This window comes from Microtus ochrogaster, linkage group LG2 (genome assembly GCF_000317375.1).
Source record: "Microtus ochrogaster isolate Prairie Vole_2 linkage group LG2, MicOch1.0, whole genome shotgun sequence".
NCBI lineage: Eukaryota > Metazoa > Chordata > Mammalia > Rodentia > Cricetidae > Microtus > Microtus ochrogaster.
In genome coordinates this window covers 25,891,458-25,901,237 of record NC_022028.1, presented here as the reverse complement: position 1 = coordinate 25,901,237, position 9,780 = coordinate 25,891,458, and positions in this window count along the sequence as shown.

The following is a 9,780-nucleotide window of genomic DNA, read 5'->3' as shown; positions in this document are numbered from 1 at the left end:
GTTACTCAGATCTACTATCAGTTCACTGCTCAATGACGAGAGGAGTCAATCAGCCAAACCCAGAATTTGAAAATTTCTGGAAAAATGTAGTCCATTGTCTTCAGCAAATTAATGGCAAGAAGGGGGACGTGCTAGGGAGCAGGGAGAAGGGAAAGTACTTCAAAAGACATTTAAGGTGTACGCCAGTAAAACACACCAGCGGGGAGGTCTCATCTGTATCCTGACTCCAGCATGCAAACTGTCCAAATGGGAGTTTTCGAGGGGTCTGGGGAAATGGCTCAGTCAGCAAAGTGTTCACTGCACAAACACAACCTGAGTCCAGGTCAGCAGAACCCATGTGAGAAAGCCGAGGTCTGGAACCCCGGTGCTGAGAAGGCGGGAGCAGGATAGTCCCGGAGGTCCCTGGCCAGATAGTCTAGCCTAATTGGTGGCCTTCCGATTCCACAAGATGCCTTATCTTCAAAAATCAAATGATGAAGGAAGACACCCAACATTGACCTTTGGTATGCACACATATATGCAGGTACACAATATGTACAGGTGTACAAATCAGAGTGTGCACGTGCACACACACACAACACACACACACACACACACACACCTATACACACATGCACACACCATATGAGCCAATCATTTGGGACAGCAAGTTGGGTCTGGATATAAGAAGACAATAGCAGAATGTTAATTTAGTTGATAGTGGTGCTGGAGTTTACCTTTAAGGGAACACTTAGACTTTTAGGGGGATGCTATCCATTGATGGATAATCAAATACCAAATGTTTTAAAGTATTCCAGATGGAAAGAGCCCGGGAGACTCTCACTGTGAAAGCTGGAGGATGGGTCCATGTAGGTGGCATTTTCCTGTCCCGACCGCCTGCTCCCAAATAGTCACTCAGAGGCTTAATATAAATTATACGTGCTCAGCCAATAGACCAGGCTTGTAACTAATTCTTCCAACTTACCCCATTTCTATTGATCCGCGTGATGCCCCGAGGCTTGTGTTTTACCTGCATCCCATTTTGTGGGTCAGACTCATTCTCTGGCTGGCTGGTGACTCTTCTGACTCCGCCCTCCTTCTTCCCATCATTCTCAGCTTGGCTTTCCCACCTGACTTCCTGCCCGGCTACAGACCTATCACCTTTATATTAACCAATAAGAGTAAAACATATTCACAATGTACAGAAGGACTATTCCACAGCAGGTACATGGAGGAGACCCATTATATTGTTCCTTAGACGTGTATGGTTGAAGATATCTCTAATATACATTATAAAGTCTGATAACCTACAGGGGAAATTCTTGGTGATTCCAAACTAAATATTATGACATATTACTATCTTTTCACCCAGCGAGCGGGCGTCTCCTGAGCGTCTCATGTCACTACACATGCAGACACACATGGCATCAGATTGGTGACTGCTATCCATGCTGCAGTTTGCAGCATTTATCGTTCCTCAAATCCTACAAAAGAACGGTGGCTTTTGGGAAATAAATCACAGCTCCATTTTAAAAGACTGATAATATTATCATTCCATTTTGCCTTCTTTGCTTAAGGGCTTCTTCTTGGGACAGTAAGAAAATCAACATGGAGGTAGCATTGATCTGCAGCAATCAGAACGAAGTTGGGAAAGTGGTCTCAGAGGCAAAACAGCTAGACTTTCATAGTTTTGTTTTGTAGAAATAAAAAGCAGTGGGATCCTTTATGGCTTGTTCCAATACGCATATTGTTGTGGTTTGCTTATATTTTCACCATCACCCCTGCCTACCTACCCATTCTGCCAATAATCTATATCATCCCCCCAAACAATCCCCTTCTCACTTTTAGTCATTTGTACAGTTATAGATAGGAAAAAGAGGGCAAGGCCCTTCCCTAACCTACAGTGTAAGTGTTTACTCTTCTGTATCAGTTCTTTCAGCCTGTGTAACTGATCCACCTGGGAATAAGTGATCAGTAGATAATTGTGGATGGACCAAGTTAGGTTTGCAACCTGATATGATGCTGAGCTGGATCTGAAAGGTGACAGTATGGTCTGTACCATTACTTCAGAATGGCTGGCTAGAGAGAGCACTTACATAACTCTTTCTATTCCTCTCATAAGGGGGCTTGAAGGAGTAAAAGCTACAGGGCTTTATATCCGTCAGCTGTGCTTTCAGTAAGAGCTGGGAGAAACCCTGTAGATGTTAAACCAGTCTTCTCAGTGTGCACTAGTATACCGTAGTGGCTCCCCAGTATTAGCAAATCAGTTCTAGCATGCCACCGCTGGCTCCTAGGAACCAGGGGGAGGGGCATTGTCTGGACATTGACAGTAGAAGGACAGCACGGATTAAAGTCATTTGTCCCACACATAAGCCTCCTCCCAACACTTGGCTCCAGCCACTGCTATTTTCCAAGGGACCTGAGAAAATATAAGGCAGCGTGGCTTTGGGGTCTTGAGAGGAAGAAAAGGCAGGACGTGTACAACAGAATCACAAATAATATATTTTAAGGCAAAGACAAGGCCTGTTTACCTTAGTCTGGCTACTACAAGTTAATGTGGGAAAGGGTAGGCCCTACTCTCTATTATTGCCCTGGTTTATTCACCAAAGCTATTCTCTGCCTGAGCCTTCAGGAGAGGCTACAGCAGAAGGCAGACAGCCACAAGGAAGGGAACATATTTGGCCCAAAGCTCTGGCCTAGGGCGACCATCCCATCCCCAGCTATGAGGGATTGGCAGGTAAATTGGGCTTCCTGCCTGGATGCAATTAGCTATCGGCAGCCTCCAGGACTCCATATGCAAAGATGGCCATAAGGCAACCTTAGTTCCTTTCGCAAAGACATTTCTTTTTTTTTTTTTTTAAATCTCATCTGGGGATAGAAATATCTGAGACAAGGTGGCCTTAGCTGACCACTGGGTCACCATGGCAGCTCCTGGTCACAGACCACTATCCATTAATCACCCTGACAGGAGCAGTTACAAAGCAAACATTGTACACAGGGAGCACTGCACTTCCTTGCTGTAAGAGAACTGGTCAAAGGAAGGGTAATTGGAAGCATTTTGTGTGTTGGGGTGGGGGTGTGGACTGTACTCCACTTCCCAACTCCCTCCCCCTAGAAATACAAAGAAATATACATTTCAGACCTGGTGTGGGACCCAAACCCTTAAACGAAAAACATTCAAGAGGAAACGGAGTCCACAGACATTCAAGCAATGAGCAATTATGAGAAAAAAAACATTTAAAAACAAATGCAAACCTTAGCGTCTGCTTCTAAGTGGCTTGTAACCAACAAGGCAGATGCGTTGTGTCCAAGTGTGAGAATAAGCAGAGCTATCTATCGGGCCATATTTGGGAAATGCTCGGTGTCTGATTGGTCCTTAGCGGTGGGATGAGGGCTCGGGAGAATGAGACTTCGTAGAAGGCTAAAGGGGAGGCTGGGATATGAGGCCTTTAAGGACCTTGGATAACAAAGAACAAATTCCACGTAGCAAAGAGTGAACTCTATTGAGAGAGTCACTTGACTTTTTAAGACAAGAAATTACAACAGAATTGTGAAAGATACGTGAATTTGGTAGACCAGAGCTATGCTGTGAGCGGGCTAAATGTTCACCCACCTGTGTATCCTGTTCTGCTCTGTTATCTGCTAACAAGAGAGAATGACTCGTGGTTTCAAGGCTTAAAGGGTGACCAGGGACTATTTTCTGGTGGTGGTGGGGTATCCTATGCACACTGGGCTTAAGATGAGGGACCCTGTGGGCATGGCCGCGAGCCTCATCTAGGAGAACTCAGAAGCACATACTCAGAACACTCATCTGAGTTGTTGCCTATAACTTCTTGTGCAAGCATCTCTGCATCAAACTCTGCATTCTTTGCCCGACACCCTGTATCAAGAGTTGTAGCTCAGGGGCCATGTTAGAGCCCATGCTATGTCAGGAGAGTCCGAGGACCACACAACTGTCATAAGTAAGATGCATGCTGCCATTGCCATCACTGTACCTAGAATTGAATGACTTCACCTAGCTGTGAATGAAGTCCACTGTCCAGGAAGCAGGAAACATGGGATGCATAGTAGCGAGATTACATTAGTACTTTAAGGAGAGTCCCATCAGGAAAGGCTACTTCAGACTTGAAGGAAGATTTGCTCTGAAGGCAGAGATACAGGCAACAATGTTTTCTAGCAGAGTTCCAAGAGTGTGTCAAGGCTTCACTCTCATGGTTTCCCTGCTCCTGTGCGGCCACGGATTGTAGTGGAGCCCAGAATAGAAATTAGGGGAAAACTTTTCAGGACACTCAGGGTGTCTGACGTAGGACACCTGACAATTAATCATGACAGGAAGGAATGCTGGGAACTGCAAGGCCAGATCAGGGCTCTCTTTGATTATGGGATGTGGTGATGAAGGAGACATTGAGGCAAGCCCAGTCTAGACTCAGAGAAAAGGGTTAGGACCATCAGAGGGAATAAAGAAAACAGGGAGACCTGGAATATGATAGGCAGTACCTTTACTTAAGTCCCAGGTCCAGTGTGGCAAAAATAGCACTGGTAGGGCAAGGCAAACCAGAGGCCAAGGAGACATGGGCCTGCAGCTGGTATTATCAACTATGTGGTACACATGACAGTCCTGGATGAAATAAAAATATTAAGATCCCGATGAAGGGGAAACAGTAATTCAAAGATATGCCTAAGTTCAGAACTCACTAACCGCATGGGCTTCTCCCATGAACATTACTGCATTTAACCTTCCCAATTATCCTGTCATGCAACTCAGTCTCGAAGCACAGAATTATGCAAATTCTCCAGAGCAACATAACCAGAGGGAAGGCAAAGCCAGAATCGGAGCCAGTGCCTCTGGATTCCCCAATCTTACCACAACATGTCTGGATTTCTCTTAGCTGAGAAATAATCCAACAAAAATTCGAAAGAATCTTTTACATGGTCATTGCTGCCTTGAGATATAGATATCTATCTTTTTTGTTGTCTGGGAGGGGCTAGAGAGGATGATGGGATGATTGCAGCTAGAGTATATTGTGCACCTGTGTCAAAGTGTCTTAAATCATATAACTGTATAACTGAGGGACACCAACAAGAAGTGTCTAACAATAATTGTTTAGCCAGTTCCTGGCTGACGTTTTAGAACAACAACAACAAAAAAAAAAAAATGGAAAGACATTTACCATTAAAATACAAGCCAGATACAGTGTGCAAAAAGCATTGGGGCCCTGGAAAAAGCTTTTGATCAGTTTACACTGTTTTGCTCTTTGGTTTTTGAGACAGGTTCTCGTGTAGCTTTGGGGTAACTGGAATTCACCATACAGCCCAGGCTGCCCTCATGTAATCCAGGCTGAGCTCAAACTCACAGTCGCTAGGATTCTAGGCCTCCGACATGACACCCAGCTGGGGTACGGGTTTTAAAATCTACATCTATTACTGCCACATGACCCTTGTGCAGTTTGGGTTCATACTCCTTTGTTTGGGGCCCAGCTCCCTAGAGCGCCAGCCTTTCATCCCCATTTCAAAAGTTCCACAGTGCCACCTGCTGGATGAAGGCGCAGCTCCGGTCCAGGTCCCCACAGGAGCGCTCCTGTTGCTGCAAAGAGGGTGATATTCAAGTTGTGCAGCCATCACCACCGTCTTTACACACTGGACAGGCGATGCTGAGCTCTCACGGGATAAGCACCCAGACTCCGGGTCCTTAGGGCCTAGGCTGGAGTTCTAGCCACATTGGTGGCAGGAAATCCTCAAAGAGAGGGCATCCTCAGAGAGTTAGGACTCTGCTCCAGCTCTGAGCAGTGAACTGTCTCTCCAGAACATCCCGACACTTTGTTTGTTTCTCCGTGGACCTCCAAAATTCTCGACTTACTAGCAAAGTGAAACCGAGGAGTCCCCCCAGCATGACTGGGAAGGCGACGACTTCTGTACAAAGTGCCAACATGTTTGGTAAAACACGGAGGCTTGTGGATTTCACCAGGCAGGGTATCCAGCAATTTGTGGCATGTATTTTTAGCTGTGAGGATTGATGGGGAAACCAGTGAAATAAAATGTGAAGACTAGTCAGTTTTGTAGCTCGTGCTGTGCAATCTTGTTTCCGAGAAAGAGTCAGAGCGTGGAGCTCTCCACCGAATGTCTCTAAAGCCCCATTCCTTTTTTTAATCCTCCCCCCCCCCTTTATTGCTGTTGTTGTAACATTATTTCTGTTTGTTGCTTGTTTTTGTTGTTATCATAGACTCTAATGTTGAGACAGCCTTATATTCAGGGCCTCTCCAAAACCTCTGACCTAAAAATCATTTACCAGACTCAGAAACCCCTTACTTCCCTGAGTTCCTGCCCTACTTACCCACATAAGGCTTTGGAGACCTAGAGAGACTTTACCAAGCCCGGATCTGTCCACGAGAGAGTCACATGGGAACCACTAGCCTCTGAGTTCTTCTCAGGATGTGTGGTAAAAGCTGAGGTTGTATTGCTGTTGGGGAAACAGACTCTAAAGGCCCTGTAAACACTGAGGCACACACTCTCCAGACGCCTTCCAAAGATACAAGTCTCTATTTCCTGCCACCTCTTCCTTACAGGTCCTTTCCTGTTGGCCAGACCTCAATCAGCCTTAGAAATGGGCTCTAAATCCTTAGAATTTTTCCTGAGTTTTCCAAAGGGAAGATTTCCTCATAGGTGCATCGTGCCCTCTTGTGGCAACTTTAAAAGTTGCAACCTGTGTTTACTGGGTTTGGTTTGGTTTGGTTTGGTTTGGTTTGGTTTGGTTTGGTTTGGTTTGGTTTGGGTTTGGGTTTGGTTCTTTTGAAGCTGTAGGTCAGAAGTTTCCTTCTAATGACTCAATAGCCAGCTATCACTATGTATTGATGCCAATCTCAGCAGTGACTGCTTTTCCTCAAAACAAATCTTTGACTTGTTCCAGTTTACAACTCCCTAAGGATCTTTCTCTGGCCCCGCCACCTCTCTCTCCCCCTGCTTTGTTGCAAGAAAAGCTTGCTTCACCGTTGCAGTTTCAATTCCGGCTTCAGAAGTCCGACCCTGCTGAAAGTGAGACCTTCATGGGCAGTCCAGGGCCACACACATCTCTCTAAACAGGGATGTGAGTCAGTGACAGCCTCTTCCTAGGACAGGGTCAGCTGGCTTACGACTAGAACTGTTCTGTGCGACATTTGACTTTCCACGGTGTTTCAGCATTTACCCCCGAGGTCCTGTGATCTCCCATGTGGGTCGTGGTTGGGCGACTATTTTCTTTTTCTTTTCTTGCTTTCTTTCTTCCTTTATTTTTTTTTTAAAGTTTTGAGACAGGGTTTCTCTGTAGCTTTAGAGCCTGTCCTGGAACTAGCTCTTGTAGAGCAGGCTGGCCTCGAACTCACAGAACAGAGATCTGCCTAGCTCTGCCTCCCGAGTGCTGGGATCAAAGGTGTGTGCCACCACCACCCGGCCGAAAAGAAGCACTTATAACAGGTACTGAGGAGCAGTAAAAAACTTTCTAGATTTTTAAAGCAGCTCAGTTTAATTATTCCACAATCCTTCTAACTGTGTCCCATACATAGACGCAATCATTGCTTGTCACTTAAAGTGGGAAAAGATAAAGTCATCAAAGCCTTCAGAGTTAGCAGCATATGAAGATGCTAAAGGCAAAGAGGACAATCTGATCCAGATGGTTTGTCCAGTAGTAGCAATTGCTATGTATTCTCGTCTTCCGTGCATTTAAGTCAACAACAGAAATCCCACGTATCTGCTTAAAAAGCTTTTCCATCCTCCTCGGGATGCCAGTCAGACAGGGACGTGGCATCCGCTGCTTATGTCATGTGACACCAACCAAACTACAATGACAAAAAGAACCCTTTTGGCCTCAAACTCGTGGTCAAACACAAGGGAGAAAAACAAATTATTGAAAAGTATTTGAGAATCTGTTTGTCACATCAAAGCACCAGCCTGACTCCACCAAAGACTCCATGCCCTGTGGGGCACCACAATCAAAGGCTACAGGCTACCTATGTACACAGATACAGAATTTCCTTTACACTTACCTGGAAATACCAGCGGTTCCTTAACCAACCTCAGCCTCTCTCTCTCTCTCCCTCTGTTTTTCCATTTATGATGTAAATTCCAAATGCATTGCCCTCTGCTTTCTTTGGCCAGTGACTCGGTTTAGTGGCAAAGTGTTTGTGCCTGAACAGAGGTGACTTCCTAATGCTTTCGCGTTTTCTACATTTAGGTTACCCACGCCATCCGTCAGTCTCCGTGGAGTGCCAAAACTGTCTTTCTAAAACAGAGATGGCTCAGCGGTTAAGAGCATTGCTTGCTCTTCCAAAGGTCCTGAGTTCAATTCCCAGCAACCACATGGTGGCTAAAACACACCTCTTATTTGATCCCCGCCTCACTGTCTGAATCTATTCTGCACTCGGGAAGGTTTAGCTCAATGAGCTACCCTCGCAAGGCCCACTAAATTGAACCAGTCCTGAACACAGACGCCATCAAACTCCAGAGAAGATGGGGAAAAGGACGGCATCCCATCTCCTGCTGGTCCGAGTATAAAGTGATACTGCCATTTTTGCAAGACAATTTGAACAATTACTACAAAATTAAATGATGCGGGATGCCCTTCGGTATACGTGTTGCTTTTATTGGTTAATGAATAGAGCTGTTTTGGCCTATGGCTTAGCAGAATAAAGAAAACCTGACAGAGAGAGCAAGAGCAAGAGCGAGACCAGGGAGAGATGCAAAGTCAAATGAAATACCATGTAGCCACGTTACCAAAGGGGTAACATGCCACACTGGTGAGCCACAGCCTCGTGGCAATACACAGGGTAATAGAAATGGGTTAATTTACCAGTTAGAGCTAGCCAGTTAGAAGCCTGAGACATCAATCAGATACTTGTAAGTGATATGGAGCCTCCAAATGATTATTCCATAAGCGGCTTCGGGAACAGGTGGGCGGAGCAAAACTGCTCCAAGGGGACCAGTGGGACAGATAGTACTTCTAGCTACAATTAAACCTAGTCTCAGACTGTGATCCAGTAATCGCTATAGTTTATTGATTCCCAGGAACTGAAAATGTATGTCGTCCAACACCTGACTACGATGTCTGTTAGAATGTGATTTGTGACTGCCAAATTTTATTAATGGTCAAGGTGTCTTTCAATAGGACAATGGATAGAAAGAACTTTGGGTCATCCAGCAAACAGAATATTATTCATTGCTAGTAAAAAAATAAAAAAAAGTTACTCTCAGACCATGAAAAGAGTAAGAAAGAACATTTGCCTAGCATGTATGACCCTTTATTCTGACACCTACCACCACAAAACAGAACAATTTAGGCTAAATAAAATAAGAATCTTAAAAGGACATATGCTGTACAGCATTCTGAAAAGAGAGACGATGGTGGTGGTGGTGGTGGTGGTAATGATGATAATAATCTAGAACACTAAACCAGAGAGTGCCCTGACATGAGGAGTGGAAGAATAACTAGGCAGAAAATAAGAGACTTGAGAGCAGCCAGACTATGCTGCATGGTGTTACCGTGACGCGATCGTGAACTTATTCAAAATAAACTACACAACCCACCGCGAAGCCTAGTGTCACTGTGCGTTTGGATAATGACAACTGATGATTGTGCCAAGTGCGTGGCCCGTGTGGGGGATGTGGGTCACGGGAGGGGTTATGTCTGTGCGGACAGAAAGAACAAGGGCGATTTCGACACCATCCACCTTCTGCTCCGTGTTATCGTGAGCCTGCAACTGATGCACAGAACAGTGTCTGTCCCACACTCCAGACTGTCTTTCCATCGCAAGCCCCACCCAGCTGCGGATGCTG